Source organism: Mixophyes fleayi, chromosome 10, assembly GCF_038048845.1.
Source record: "Mixophyes fleayi isolate aMixFle1 chromosome 10, aMixFle1.hap1, whole genome shotgun sequence".
NCBI lineage: Eukaryota > Metazoa > Chordata > Amphibia > Anura > Limnodynastidae > Mixophyes > Mixophyes fleayi.
In genome coordinates this window covers 98,327,300-98,343,464 of record NC_134411.1, presented here as the reverse complement: position 1 = coordinate 98,343,464, position 16,165 = coordinate 98,327,300, and the positions used below count along the sequence as shown (strand labels likewise).

At 45.1% G+C, this 16,165-nt stretch overlaps 1 long non-coding RNA gene across 5 annotated transcripts in view; it reads left to right on the top strand.

Annotated features, from left to right (window-relative positions):
• The window catches only part of LOC142104526 (uncharacterized), a 283,957-nt gene that overhangs the window by 8,062 nt on the left and 259,730 nt on the right, over window positions 1-16,165 (top strand). The gene's annotated exons all lie outside the window — the stretch shown is intronic.

Here is a 16,165-nt window from a genome sequence, read left to right as displayed (position 1 = left end):
AAAATGAAAGCTAGAATCTGATTGGTTGCTACACTTTTTCAAACCTGCAGTTTAGTAAATATCCCCCTTAGTCCTAATTGACTTGACCTTTAACAAAGAGCTGATTGCAGTAAGTGAAAAAGAATGTTCACTTGTCACTGTTAATGGTGCATTGCCACCTCTCTGTCACAATACCTCTCTGGTATTGCATCGGATCCTCCCAGTGCCTCCCCCCTTTCCGTTTAGAAGCAGAGTCCAGATGTGACCCTCTAGGTGTGGCTGGATGGAGCCTGAAGAACTTCACTAGAAGAGCAGGTGCGTGAACATCAGTCGATTTAATCCAAGAGCCATCTTTAGGACCAAAGTCCTTCCAGTGCACCAGGTACAGCACGTCCCTCCTGGATCTGCTTGAGTCAATGATCAACTGGATGATGCATGCCAGGCAGCCCTTTACCTCTACTGCAAGTGCAGGATCTATGTTTTGTCTTGGAAACAGGTCATTCACCAAAGGTTTCAGAAGGGAAACATGAAACACCAGGTGGATCCGGAAGGAACACGGCGGCTGTAGCCTGTACGCTACCGGATTTATCTTCCAGCTGATTGGGTACAGGCAAAAGTTCTTTGGCCCCTGTTTGAATAAGGGCATTTTCAATGTGATATTGCATGTGAAGAGCCCCTCTTTATCGCCCACTGAGAATACTAGCCATTTCTGTGGTCCACAAACCTTTTTTTGTCTAGCTACCATAGTCTTCAGCTGCTCCTGCAGCCATCTCCACAATCCCTGGAGATCCTATACATACGTGTCTACAGAAGCAACCCCAGAAACTGTGTTTAAGGTAGAATGGGGATATCCCTCTGGAGTCCTTAAGCATGTTCTTCCGTGAGAACTCTACTAATGCAAGTAATTGGGATCAATAGTACTGTTGTGTCTGGGAAATCCATGTGTTCTTAGGATGTTCCTGTTTGGTCAAGGCAGTTATAGGGCTATCAACTCTTGAGAAAATAGGGATAAAATATCTGTAATAGTTGCTAAACCCAACAAAAATGAGCACAGCAGAGAGCTTTTCTAGTTACATTTCTGTGCTCTGTGCTGAAATGATGTGTCCTAGAAAGCTAACTCTGGACTGGTTGAAGGCACACTTTTCTATCTTCACAAATAATCGATTACCCAGGAGCCTCTGCAATACCTCTCTCTTAAGTGATCATATTGTTCCTCAACCATGCTGGAGAAAATGAGAAATCATCCAGGTAAATGAAGACTAATGTCTCCAGTAGGTCCCTAAAGGGGGAATTTACATATGCTTGGAAGACAGCTGGGCCATTCCACAGGCCGACCAGCAAGACCCAGTAGTGCCCATCCTTCATGTTGAATAACATCTTCTATTCATCACCCTCCTGGACATTGATCAGGTTATAGGCCCTTAAAGTTGCAATTTGGTGAATACCATGGCCTAATGGAGCCTCTGGAATATGTCTGAGATCTGTGGGAAGGGGTACCGAATCTTGATACACAATAAAGTTGAAACAAAAACAAGGTAAGCGCTCATCAAAATGCAGCTCCTATTAAAAAATAGCAATATATATATAGTGGAAGGGCGCAATGAAACAATGAAAAAATATACAGTACAACGATGAATGTTTAGAGCTCTTCTAGAAATAATGTAAATAATATTATCGGATCGGCGTCCCAGATGAAAATATAAAAGATGATTCTTACCCTAGAAATCCCTATTAATAGCGGCAATCCTCAGATGGTGACAATAGATGCCGTCCAAACAAACGATATGGATGATAGGTCCGCTGTAGGAAGAATCCCCGGACTTCCTATCATCCATATCGTTTGTTTGGACGGCATCTATTGTCACTATCTGAGGATTGCTGCTATTAATAGGGATTTCTAGGGTAAGAATCAGCTTTTATATTTTCATCTGTGACGCCGATCCGATAATATTATTTACATTATTTCTAGAAGAGCTCTAAACATTCATCGTTGTACTGTCTTTTTTTTCATTGTTTCATTGCGCCCTTCCACTTGATACACAATAGTTGATGCATGGTCTTACAGAGCCATCTTTCTTCTCCTCAAAAAATAACCCTGCACTGGCCAGGGTCTGGCCTACAAGATGAACCCTCGCTCCAAGTTCTCCTGTAGGTAGGTGGTATTGCCCATTGTCCCACGCTCAGACAGTGGGTATTTACTGCCCCTTGGTGGCATGATTCGATTGAGAAGTCCATTTTCTGTGGGGTGGTAGTGTCTTGTCCAGTGTTCCCTCTAAGCTGAGCAATCTGGAAAGGAAAGAGTTAAAAGGTCACTCTAATGAGGGCTCCACCCGAAAGGTTTGCATTCACAATCTACAGGATGTTTCCTAGTAAGATACAGGTTTAACTATCATTTCCAGATTGCTCAGCTTAGAGGGAACACTGGTCTTGTCTGGTTTTTGTCAAAGACCCCGCTGAAAACTTGGTACTCCTCAGGAAGCCCTTCTGGTCTGGACTTAATCTCTTTACTGTTACTGTGCTACTACCCATGTTTTTGGGTAGCAGCACATACCATTGTCATTTTTGCTGATTGTAGGTCAGACTGTCCAGCATGACATATCCAATTCCAATATAATTTTAGCCCTCCAATTGTTCACTAGGTAGTGCATATAGAGCCAGGGGTAACTCAGGATGATTGGGCTGTTGGATGGCGCTGAAGGAGGTGAGTTGCCATGACTGGAATCAACACATACCAACAGCAATCCATCTCTCTGCAATAATTTCTGTCATTTTTGAGCAAAGAAAAGCTTCCTAGCTGCATTTACATCTTAAAGCATTCGGCTGGCATGGTATGGATTATGAACTGGATGGCGAGATTATGGCATATGGTAAGCCATCTCTTTCTGCTGAAACTGACACTGGTATCGAGCCAAATTCAAACGGTGATGAGTACCTCATGGGACGTGTGAAGATACAGTAAGGTAAGTGAGCCTGTCTTTAATGCAGTGTACCAGTCTGCTCTGAAAGGAGGCGAGCAGCAACTCAGCAATCATTCTGGTCTCTAATGCGAGACTCCGGAATTCAGGGCGTCTGAGCAAAGATATTGCTCAATCAAGGCCAGTCTTGAGGAGGCATTGACAATGTGACCTGGAGATTTAAAGATCAGCGTCAAAGTGGCCAAATTCCTTGCTGTTACTCATCAATGGATACTTCTCATGGAGGGATGTGGCTCATGCCAAACCCTGGACAGTCGACAGGGAAGTGACACTCCTTACATTTGATCCACTCTGTGGGGAATGATGCTGCTTGTAGTTTGAAATACAGATGCATCTGTGGTCCGGGTCAAAAATGGGCACCTCATTTTGCTGCTACAGGACAAAAATCTGTGATTCTGTTGTCAAGTGATTGAGCTGGTTGCCCAACAACTCATAGAGAGAGATGAGCTACACTGCCTCCTTTGTAATTTGAAGGTAATGTTGGGCGTGTTATATATTTGAAGAAAAGAGAAAATCAGCGCTATAGGTCATCTGAATACCAGAATTGAGTTATACACTAAATTAAGTACAAATATGTCACAAGTATATAACCCAGAGAGTCTCTAAAGCTTACTATTGCAAAAAAAGCATTACTTACTGTGGACTTCCTATAATTCTAAGAAATTGATTAAGCAAAATAAAAAGAATGATATAAAATGCTTCAATAAAACAAATAATCATATCATATAATTATATCATCATAAAGAAACTATAAAATAGTTTACATTTTGAACTATTGTCTTACCACAAAATCTGTGCATTAACCACAATGAGAACTGTGTAAGGAGAAGTGATACTTAGATATCCTATTATTATAAGGAACTGTCTTTCTATTGAAGTAGAGTAACAGACTATATTCAGACTATGGTGTATATATACTAAACTGCAGGTTTGAAAAAGTGGAGATGTTGCCTATAGCAACCAATCAGATTCTAGTTGTCATTTATTTAGTACATTGTACAAAATGACAGCTAGAATCTAATTGGTTGCTATAGGCAATATCTCCACTTTTTCAAACCCGCAGCTTGATAAATACACCCCTATGTCAGCTTTGATTAAGACCTAGAGCCGATTGCAAAGATTTACATTATGTGGCAAAACAATATAAAATGGTCCTTTCCGGCACTCACTGTAACCTAGGTGTATTCATATTTTATACAGAATACTTAGTTGAACTTCCTGACCACATAACTTACTGGAGCAATAACTTTAACTGAATTCGGGTATTAAACAAATTCTAGAAACATCAACATTTGCATGCCTATCACGCCAAATATCTATTTTCTTCAAATTCATAGCAGGCACCAGCCACAAAGACTGCTTGCCTCAGGATGCCAATCTCCACTTTGTGTAACTCTGAGCAATATTGTAAAGCGTTATACCACAGCTCTACCACAGAGTGGTCCAAATTGAGGCATGAGCAAAATGTCTCGGTTGCACCCAGGAGACAAAAACTTGGTGGGGTAGCAGTTGGAGACCAAGACGTTTAGTCCTTAGAGGACAGGTCGTTAGGGACAATGTTGAAGTTGATGGGTGAAGAAGGTAGAATTGTTAGGGAGAAAGCTGAAGTCGATAGGTTGAAGAACGTAGAATGAAGCACCAAAAGAGAAATTAAATCTCAACTTTGCTTATCCAAAGATTGGCAGGAGTGAGGGCCTTATAAAGGCTGCATACATGTGAGGTCTCTTAGGGCCTGATTCATTAAGGATGTTAAATGAAGAGGATTCTTATTTCAGTCTCCTGGACAAAAAAAACATGTTACATTGCAAGTGGTGCAAATGAGTGTTTTGTTTTGCACATAAGTTAAATACTGCCTGTTTTTTCATGTAGCACACACATATCAACTTTAAATTTCAGTGTACAAATAAGCTATCAAGTATTTGTGTGCTACATGAAAAAAAAGGCAGTAATTAACTTATGTGCAAAACAAAACACTCATTTGCACCACTAGCAATGTAACATGTTTTTTTTGTCCAGGAGACTGAAATAAGAATCCTCTTCATTTAAGATCCTTAATGAATCAGGCCCTTAGTCCTTAGACCAGTGGTTCCCAAACTTTTGCAGTTCGCGGCACCCTTAGAGTCTCCAAATTTTTTCAAGGCACCCCTCCAAAATAATTACTGAGCAGTCCTGTTTTAGAAGTAGTTGGGTCAAAAAATTGTAATAAGTATTTAGGTCAGGACAGAAATACTTATTTAGTTGTACGCAAAAATGCCCCCTCTGCATCCAGGCACTCTGCCCTCTCTGTCCCCAGGCACTCTGCCCCCTCTGCAGCCCTCTGTCACTCTGCCCCCTCTGCAGCCCTCTGTCACGCTGCCCCCTCTGCAGCCCTCTGTCACGCTGCCCCCCTCTGCAGCCCTCTGTCACGCTACCTTCCTCTGCTGCCCTCTGTCACGCTGCAGCCCTCTGTCACGCTGTCCCCCTCTGCTGCCCTCTGTCACGCTACCTCCCTCTGCTGCCCTCTGTCATGCTGCCCCCTTCTGCTGCCCTCTGTCCCCCTCTGCTGTCACGCTGTCCCCCTCTGCTGCCTCGCTGTCCCCCTCTGCTGTCACGCTGTCCCCCTCTGCTGCCCGCTGTCCCCCTCTGCTGTCACGCTGTCCCCCTCTGCTGCCCCGCTGTCCTCCTCCGCTGTCACGATCCTTCTCTACCTGCCCCCCTCTGCTGTCACGATGTCCCCCTCTGCTGCCCGCTGTCCCCCTCTGCTGTCACGCTGTCCCCCTCTGCTGCCCCGCTGTAACGATGTCCCCCTCCACTGTCACGATCCTTCTCACTCTGCCTCCCTCTGCTGCCCCGCTGTCCCCCTCCGCTGTCACGATCCTTCTCACTCTGCCCCCCTCTGCTGCCCCGCTGTCCCCCTCCGCTGTCACGGTCCTTCTCACTCTGCCCCCCTCTGCTGCCCCGCTGTCCCCCTCCTCTGTCATGATCATTTTCACTCTGCCCCATGCCAGCCATAGAAAAAAGAAAGAACACAAAAACGTACCATTCCACGTGGCGCCGGGACCCAGCAGCCTCCTCTCTCCCGCAGCTGTCACTGACGTCAATATTCAGTGACAAGCTGTTTTTGTGTTTTTTCTTTGGCTGGCCCGCGGCACAGGGGAGCCGCGGCGCACACTTTGAGAACCGCCGCCTTAGACCTTCAGCAAAGTGCTGATTGCAGTAAGTGGAAAAGAATGTTCAGTTGTCAGTGCTGACGGTGCACTGCCACCTGACATTTGTAGCTGGTATTGCGGTGGAACCTCACAATATATTGACAGATTTTTTGTAAAGAGAAAGGAACAAATTAAAATTATGGTTGTTTTATCAGAAAAAAAACATATATGAGGGCCAAAAGGTTGACATTTGATAAACTTTGTTAGTTCAATGAGTGAATACCTTCATTTCTATTTAATAATACTTATTGGGGCAGTTAGTTAAAATATTCATACAACTGCAGTTTCCTAAGAAGAAAGCCATCTAGGAAAGCAGAAAGGAAAAATGAACATGACATAGGAAGGTTATCCAAGGGCAAATCGTCCCAAGTAAGACATGAACATTACAACAAAACAGATTGCATTCACACACTGCTTCTGAGTAAGTGCAGAAGTTGCAATGAGGAAACCTGATTAGATTCTCACACTGAATATTATCAGTGAAGATCAGCATCTCATTGCACTGTCTGCACATATAACATTTAGCATGTGCTGGAATGTAATGTTTTCCTGACTGTGATCCTCCTGATTGTTTCCTGATTTGCAGCTTCTGCGTGATATCAGTTAAATAAAAAGTTGTTTAAGGGAACTAGATGAGAACATGGAAAGAAACATGAGGCTGAAACAAAGTGTGTATTATTTTGTGAGAGTTCACTGTCTGCATCTGCATTACATCAGTGCTACTTTCACAGATGTCCATAATACAGCAACTACAGACAAACCCAATGGGTCTATATATATTCTATGAGCTCTACAGCCAGGGCTTCCTAGACCAGTGTTGGCTAACCTGTAACACTCCAGATGTTTGTGAAACTACAAGTCCCAGCATGCTTTGCCAATATGTAGCAGCTTATTGCTGGAAGGGTATGCTGGGACTTGTAGTTTCACAACACCTGGAGTGTCACAGGTTAGCCAACACTGTCCTAGACGAACTCCTGGCTAACTACTTGCAAAGCATGATGGGTCTTGTAATTTCACAACACTTGTAGATAATACTTGCCAACTCTCCCGAAGACTCCCGAAATTCGGGTAGGTCTCCCGGGAGAGCAGGCAAATATCCCGCATATGGCATCTTGCTCCTCAAAATGACGCGATTCGCGGTGAATCGGGTCATTTTGTCCCTGCCTCCGCGACAAAAACGGCATTTTGTCGCGGGGGGCTGAGCCAAAATTATGCAAATTACCGCGCCCTGTCCCTCCCACACTCCAACCACGCCGCCCTGCCTGGGATCTCCCGGAAATAACTTACCAAAGGTTGGTAAGTATGCTGTAGATTCACAGGTTTGCCAGGCCTGGTCTAGTAGTATCGCAGGCCTTGTCTATAGCCATCCTGTTTGACTAGTTGTGAAGAAGATAAATATATGATGAGGGTGAAGGGATGGTTTAAATGACATGTTTCACTACTGTGTGTGTGTGAATGTGCAAAGTTTATTATTACATTACTCACGGTTCACAGAGAAATACAATTCTCACTTGCTACCTGTAATGAAATAGTTACCAGGTGTCTCAAACAGTCCCAGAGCTAGGTGGCCTGGGCTGGTTTCCACTATAAAATTGAGAGTATCAAAAGTTGGTCAGCTCAGGACTGATGCTTATATGGAAGCAGAAGCCACAAACAAAATAGGCTGTTTTGTTTAGTCTTTTTATGCTCTATAAATAGCATTTGGCAGAATGGTACAAACTGCACAAATCAGAAGGTATACAACTTTTTCAAGTATTTGCAAACTCATTTGAAAACAAATGGCTCCTTTTTGGTTAGTCTGCTTCTTTTCACATTAAGCAAACAAATACCAAACCTTAATATCCATCCTGTACCTCTTGTTCCTCTCTGAATGTGGTACATGTGTTTCAAAGTGGGGTGTGCAACAAAATACAAGGAGAAATGAAGGAATAAATGGTGCCATATGAGCTTTGGTGTTTCTTCAGGAAGTAGAAAGGATGAGTGGAGTATGGAGGGGAGGTAGGAGGAATATAAGGGTGATGAGAGGATGGGGGAGAAAAGTACAGATACAGGAACCCAAAAATAGTTGACTGGATCACACAGAGCTACCCGATAGGCACTTTCACAAGATGATTACCAGTTTCTCAGAACTTTGTGGTACCAAGTTAAATGTCAGGCTGGTGATATATTCTATGAAGGCAATGAACCAGACGTTTCTCAATGTCTTCAACCAGCCTGCTGCAACATCTAAGGTACTGACATTTTCAAATGTGTCTGAAAGGATCAACATATCCTTAGAGTAAATGCTTATAAATAAAAGCAGCAATATTAGTATGTTTATGCAAATATATTTAAATAGTGGATTTCAGAAGATAGTGGGGTAAATTTACTAAAGCTTCTAAAAAGTAAAAGTGGAGATGTTGCCCATAGCAACCAATCATATTCTAGCTGTCATTTATCTAGTTCAGTCTAGAAAATGATAGCTAGAATCTGATTGGTTGCTATGGGCAACACCTCCATTTTTCCTTTATCGAAGCTTCAGTAAATCATCATCATCATTTATTTATATAGTGCCACTAATTCCGCAGCGCCGTACAGAGAACTCATTCACACCAGTCCCTGCCCCATTGGAGCTTACAGTCTAAATTCCCTAATATAGACCTAAATCTACCCCGGTGTCTTCTTGTACTCAGCTATCTGGCAAAGCTACATACAGTTTGTAATATATCAAAACACTGACTTGTTTTAAAGAGTTACCAATAATATTTTAAAATATGGTGGCATGAGGTTTTTTGTTTTCACTTCTGTTTCTTACAAAGTGTTTATTTGTTTTTCATTTTAATTTTGTTGGTTGCAAGGTCACATTATAAAGGAAAATATATCTGTCATGATTTATCTTGATTTCAGGCCTTTTCCCAAACACCTAAAATTTCAATTAGGGGGTAGTAGGCTTTTTATATCCACTGTACAATAAGAACTGTTCATGAGGCTGCTCTGTGGCCCAGCAGCGTGGGAGCCCCTGGACCAATGTTTCCCAAACCCAGTCCTCAAGTACCCCTGACAGTGCAGGTTTTCCAGGTGACAAGGGAAATAATTATACCACCTGTGGATCTGTTTTAATGTGTCAGTCAGTAATGATATGGGAAACATGCACTGTTAGGAATACTTGAGGACGGGGTTTGGGAAACACTGCCCTGGACCAAGAAAAAAAAAAAAGTACCTCCAAGTGTTCTTTCAGGCTTACTGCATACAGATGATATGTGTCAATATATTAGGACAAAGGGAATGCATACATAATGTGCCTATATATTGTAAATATGGGGATGTCATCCATATTTGTGTCATAAAAGCATTAAAGAGTCTGCTTGTATGGTGTGTTTTTTTTTTAAGTAAATGAAAATCTTAATCTATCTTCAGTTGTTGGTTAGATGCACCCTCTAGCAGAGTGCATCTAACAGGGAAATCTTAGTGCAGTGGCTGTTTACCTCTGTACTTTGAGAGGATTCTCTAATGTGTTAATGTTATTTTGTTGTATTCTAACTTAGTTGGTTGGTGCCCCTTCCTTTCCTTTCCTTTTGTCCACACTACCCGGACTCAACCTACATTAGTCCGCCCCTTCCCTGCCCTTGCACCCTTGGTGCGGCTCCCTGTAGCAGCACCCACCACTTTACCCGAAGTCGAGCAACCATAGGTCGGACAAACTATGACCGACCTCCACTCCCCCCACCTGACAGGTTGCAGACAGTTCAATCCTACGCCTTCTCCGGCCCTATTGATCCCTTCCGCCTTCACCTTTAATTATGCACGCATAACCCATTCCACGCATCTCTGGTTTCATGGCGTCTCGCTGCAGTCACGGACCCGGTGGGGTCCCTCAGTACGCTATATTATACTCTCCACGTAATATGTCGCTACATTTACTGACAATAAATGTTAAGGGGTTGAATACCCCCCAAAAGCGTTCCATGCTATTGGCCTCGCTCAAAAAGACGCAGGCAGAGATAGTCTTCCTACAACAAACCCACCAAACACAACCACACACAACACTTCAGGGGAAACTTTTCTCAAACTTTTTTCGCCTCTGCTGCATCCAAACACAGAGGGGTAGCAATCCTCGTACGGCCATCGGTTCCTCTTATGGTTCGACGCTCGATAGCAGACCCCGAGGGACGATACCTCATACTCATAGGCTCACTGGGCCGGCGGCCAGTTACGCTGGTTTGTTGCTATGCTCCAAACCAAGGTCAGATCTCATTCCTTCAAAAGCTATTTAGCATCATTAACAAACAAGCGGAGGGTCACCTGCTGTTGGGAGGTGATTTTAATGCAATACTGGATCCTAACTTAGATAAATCCTCAACAGCCACAGCCTCCACACAAATGCCAACGCACCCCACGCGGCTATCCAAACAATTTGCCCTTTTACTTAAAGAACACTCCCTTTTGGACGCATGGAGGGTTATCAACGGTACGGATAGGGGGTACACGTTTTACTCCCACCCTCATAGCGTATATACCCGCATAGACTATTTTTTCATAGACGCACAACTAGCAGCCAAACTCCTTAAAGCTGAGGTTCATCCGTTCACCTGGACGGACCACATGGGGGTATCACTTGAACTACAAGTAGCAGACCTTTCTAGACGAAGCTTCTCATGGAGACTAGATGATACCCTCCTGCTTAATCCTAAGACATGCTTGGAGCTAACGGAGGCACTTAACGATTTTTTTGCTTTGAATGAGTCCCCTGATCTATCACCATCCATAGTATGGGAGGCGCATAAGGCCACAATCCGAGGGCGGCTCATTAGCATTTTCTCTGCTCGACATAGAGAGGAAAAAGAGCTGATAGCCACATTAGAAAATAGACTCATCTCCCTCCTTGCCCAACATCAGGGCTCGCTGGATCCTTCGCACTTACGGGAGTTGATGGCAGTGAGGGGTCAGCTCAACGCGGTTTTATCTAAAAAAAAACGTCTCGCAGTCTCAAATGGACCCAACAGCTCTTCTATGAAAAAAGTGATAAGGCAGATTCTCTCCTGGCCCGAAGGCTGCGACAGAGACGCACACGTAATGCGATTATGTCAATCAAAAACTCACAGGGAGTTGTGACATACGATCCGAGCCAGATAATGAAAGAATTTCAGACGTATTATTCTTTGTTATATAACTTGGATGCCTCATCGCCGCCACCTCTTGACTTGGAGGATAGAATAAATACTTATCTAAGCTCCTGTCAACTCCCACAGCTCTCCGAAGTGGAGATTGAATTCCTTAATTCAGATATTATGGATGAGGAAACCATTGCTGCTCTACGCAGCATGAAGGTGTTGTCACGGGCACTAGGAGTCTTTGCCCAGGATATCACCAGATGATGGACTTACCAGAGTAATATAGCTGGTACTATGGTTCTCTGGTAGCAGGGTGACAACGGAACAGGAGGATCAGCAGATGGTGAGAGAATGCTCGAGGAAAGTCTATGACTAGCAGCAACTGGTAATGAGTAGATGTATATACACGAGGAACCAGATGGACAAGTAAACGTGAGGAAAGTCAGTGGTCTGCGTATAGCAAGTTGTACCACTGCTATAGTGAGGAGGAATGTCCAGGAGTAGCGAGGAGGTAGTGAGAGTCAGCGGTCTGCGTATAGCAAGTTGTACCGCTGTCTATAGTGAAGGAATGGAATCCAGGTGAAAGTAGGTAACGGGGAAGTCAGTGGTCTGCGTATAGCAAGTTGTACCACTGCTTAAGTGAGAGGATACTTGAAAGCTGGTGTCACAGGGAACAGGAGTCAGTGGTCTGCGTCAGCAAGTTGTACCACTGCTATATATATGTGAGGAGGGGCACGAGGAGATGAATGTAAAGCAGAGTATACACGGGGCACACAGAACTTGATCCCACGATGATATCCACAATACAACAATAACGGACAAGCGCTGCTTGAAGTATACAAAGTCACAATAGCTATCCAGGCAATAAGAAACAAAGTCAATGGTAACAATAGCTTCAGAGGATAGGAGGCTCCGGAGAAGAACACAACTCAGTCCAGATGGATATGCAATACAAAAGCAAAGTCAATGGAAAGTATGCATACCGCGGTTCAGGAGAGCAGGCTGTCAGAGAGACGTGCAGGGATACCTGAACGGCTGAAGGCCGGCAGGAGGTGAGACCACTGGAGGGAGGAAGCGGTAATCAGGTTGGTGCAGCGCACGACAGGTAATCCAGAATCAACGAAGCAATACTCAGGAAGCAGTAGTAAGTGAAACTGGAAACATGATGAACACGGGAGAGTTGAGGCTGTCTGGTATCCAGTATTAGTGGTGGAGGCAGCGGAGAGCTGACACGATAAACACTGGAGAGTTGAGACGATCTGGAACTCTGTAGTAGTAACGGAGGCAGCGGAGAGATGACACGATAAACACTGGAGAGTTGAGGCGATCTGGAACTCTGTAGTAGTAACGGAGGCAGCGGTGAGCAGACACGCTGAACACAGGAGAGTTGAGACGAACTGGAGTCCGGTCGTAGTAGCAGATAGGAATCAGCTGAGTGCAGGCACGATGACCACAGGCGAGTTGAAACGAACTGGAGTCCGGTAGTAGTAGCAGATAGGAATCAGCTGAGTGTAGGCACGATGAACACAGGAGAGTTGAAGTGGTCTGGAAACCACAATAGCAGTAAACAGGAATCAGCAGGAGCTGAATACACGAGGAAACACAGGAACACCTTCAGAGGCTCATGGGGAATGAGACTCCAAGATCAGGCAACCAGGTGATGATCACAGGTGGTTTAAATAGGGAGGGTTGCCTGATCATCCAATCAATTAAAAGCAACAGGTACTGGAGGTTTGATAAGGGCTGCACATGCGCAGACCCTCAGGAAGGCGGACGGCCACGGTTCCTGAACACATGGGAAATGGCACTCACAGTCCGGTGAGTGACAGGTGTCCTCCGCCCCAGGCCCGGACAGCTTCCCAGCCAAATACTATAAAAAATTTGCTGGGGTCCTTGGCCCTAAACTCACCACATGGTTTAACTCCATCCTCGATGGAACTTCCTTTGACCCGGCGACGACCCGAACCCGGATTTCAGTAATCCTAAAAGAGGGTAAGGATCCCTCCCTTTGTAGTAGCTACCGCCCTATATCGCTTCTAAACGTTGACCTCAAAATATATGCCAAAATCCTCGCAAATAGGGTCAACTTTGTGCTCCCCAGACTAATACACCCAGACCAGGTCGGATTTGTCCCAGGTCGACAGGCTGCGGACAGTACTAGGCGGATCATAGATCTCATCCAAAATATTAATGATAATAAACAGCCCTCCCTCCTCATGTCGCTTGATGCGGAGAAGGCATTTGACCGTGTTGGCTGGCCCTTCATGATGCAGGCTCTGACTGCGTGTGGCTTCCAGGACCGCTTCTTTAGGGGGGTATCAGCCCTGTACCATAACCCATCTACCTCGGTCCAGGTGAACGGAAGCTCCTCCCCATCTTTCACCATCCGAAACGGGACCCGGCAAGGATGCCCTCTGTCTCCCTGTCACGGGCACTAGGAGTCTTGCCCAGGAATTCACCAAATGACTGGGCTTACCAGAGTAGTGAAGTTAACACAACGGTCCTCTGGTAGCAGGGTGACTAGCGGAACATATATCACAGCAGATGGAGAGAGAATGCCAATAAAGAATAGGAAAGTCAGTGACTTGCAGCAATCTTGGTCAATGAGTCAGCGACTTGCTGATATTGTGGAAAGGCAGATTTGAACACGGAGATCAGGATGGACGTGAGCAGATGCGGGGAGGTAGTAGGGAAGTCAGTGGTCTGCGTACAGCAAGTTGTACCACTGCTATGGTGAGAAGACTTGTCCAGGTGCAGGTAGGTAGCGGGGAAGTCAGAGGTCTGCGTACAGCAAGTTGTATCACTGCTTATGGTGAGAAGACTTGTCCAGGTGCAGGTAGGTAGCGGGGAAGTCAGAGGTCTGCGTACAGCAAGTTGTACCACTGCTTATGGTGAGAAGACTTGTCCAGGTGCAGGTAGGTAGCGGGGAAGTCAGTGGTCTGCGTACAGCAAGTTGTACCACTGCTTAATAGGTGAGGATGTGTACAGGTGTCGATGAGTGGAGGCATACAAAGGATAATAGGATGCAGACACTGAGAGCACAGAGGAACTTGATCCCAATAGATATGCAGCGTATCCAGCAAAGTCTATAACGGTATGTGGCGCTGCTTGGTAGAGACTTGCTCAGCACAGATATGCAGGCCAATAAAGTATAGTCAATCACAATTATGCATATAACGACTGAGTAGTACGGTTAATTCCAAACAGATATGCAGCGAAAAAATAACAGTCTATAGCGGGTATGGATACCGCTGCTGAGAGTGGAAACTTGTCCTAGCGGATATGCAGAGTAAACGTAGAAAGTCAATAACAGAATGTCACTCACCGGACTGTGAGTGCTTCTTCCCGGACTATTAGGAACCGTGGACGTCCTCTATCCTGAGGGACTGCGCATGCGCAGCCCTTTCCATACCTCCAGTGTATGTTCCTTTAACTTAATTGGCAGATCAGGCAACCTCCCTATATTAAGCACCTGTGGTCATCACCACATTGCCTGATCTTGGAGTCTCATTCCCCATGAGTCTCTGAAGGTGTTCCTGTGTTTCCTTGTTTATTCAGCCCTGCTGATTCCTGTGGTTTCCAAACCACTTCTACCTCTGTGGTTTCCAAACCACTTCTGCTACTGTGGTTCCCATACCACTTCTACCATCTACTATATCATCGTGACTGTGAGCTGATTCCTATCCGCTGCCTCCGTGCACTACAGTCTTCTAATCACTTCAACTCTACCATGTATCATTGGGACTGTTAGCTGATGCCTATCCGCTGCCTCCGTGCATTACAGGCTTCAACCACATCCACTCACCTGTTCATGATTGTGACTGCCAGCTGATTCCTATCCGCTGCCTCTGTGCACTACAGGCTTCAACCTGCAACTCGTCTGTGTTTCATCATCGTGACGGTTTGGCTGATTCCTATCCGCTGCCTCCGTGCACTACAGTCTTCAACCTGCAACTCGTCTGTGTTTCATCATCGTGACTGCTAGCTGATTCCTATCCGCTGCCTCCGTGCACTACAGTCTTCAATCCTTGTCAACTCTACCGTGTTTCCTTGAGTCTATTGCCATCATTGACTGTGTTGGTTCTCCTCTGGAGTGTACTATCTGCTGACTCTACTGCCATCATTGACTGTGTTATCTCATGCCGGATTACTTCAAGAGACTTTCTATATTGGCAGTGTTGTTCAGTCATTTATACATTTATATTGTGCATATTACTGTGGATCAAAGTCAAGGTGCCCGTGTATATATTGTGTTGCAGTCTCTCCCCGTGCACCTCCTCACATATATATTCAGTAGTACAACTTGCTAGTGGCAGACCACTGACTCCTGTTTACAGTTTCACCTGTTCCAGTATCCTCTCACATAGCAGTGGTACAACTTGCTAACGCAGACCACTGACTCCCCGGATACCTCCACTTGGATTCCATTCCTTCACTCAGACAGCGGTACAACTTGCTATCCGCAGACCGCTGACTCTCATCACCTCCTCGTTTCTGTTGGACATTCCTCCTCACTATAGCAGTGGTACAACTTGCTACCGCAGACCACTGACTACCTTCACGTGTCCTTTGTCCATACAGTTCCTCGTGTATTACTACCTCCATATTGCCAGTGCTGCTAGTCATAGACTTTCCTGAGCATCTCATCATCTGCTTTTCCTGTTCCGTGATCACCCTGCTACCAGAGTACCATATTACCACCTATACTGCTCTGGTAAGCCTATCACCTGGTGATCCCTGGGTAAAGACTCCTAGTGCCCGTGACAGTAAGATCAGGCCATGACAGACCCAGATACGGAACCTACTGCTAAAGAGATGCTGCAGCATCTGGTCAGCCGTGTGGAGCAACAGGATGCTCGCCAACAGCTGTTACTTCAATGTTACCAATCGTTAACCTCCCAAGGAACATCTGGACAGACTGTTACAGCTAGTA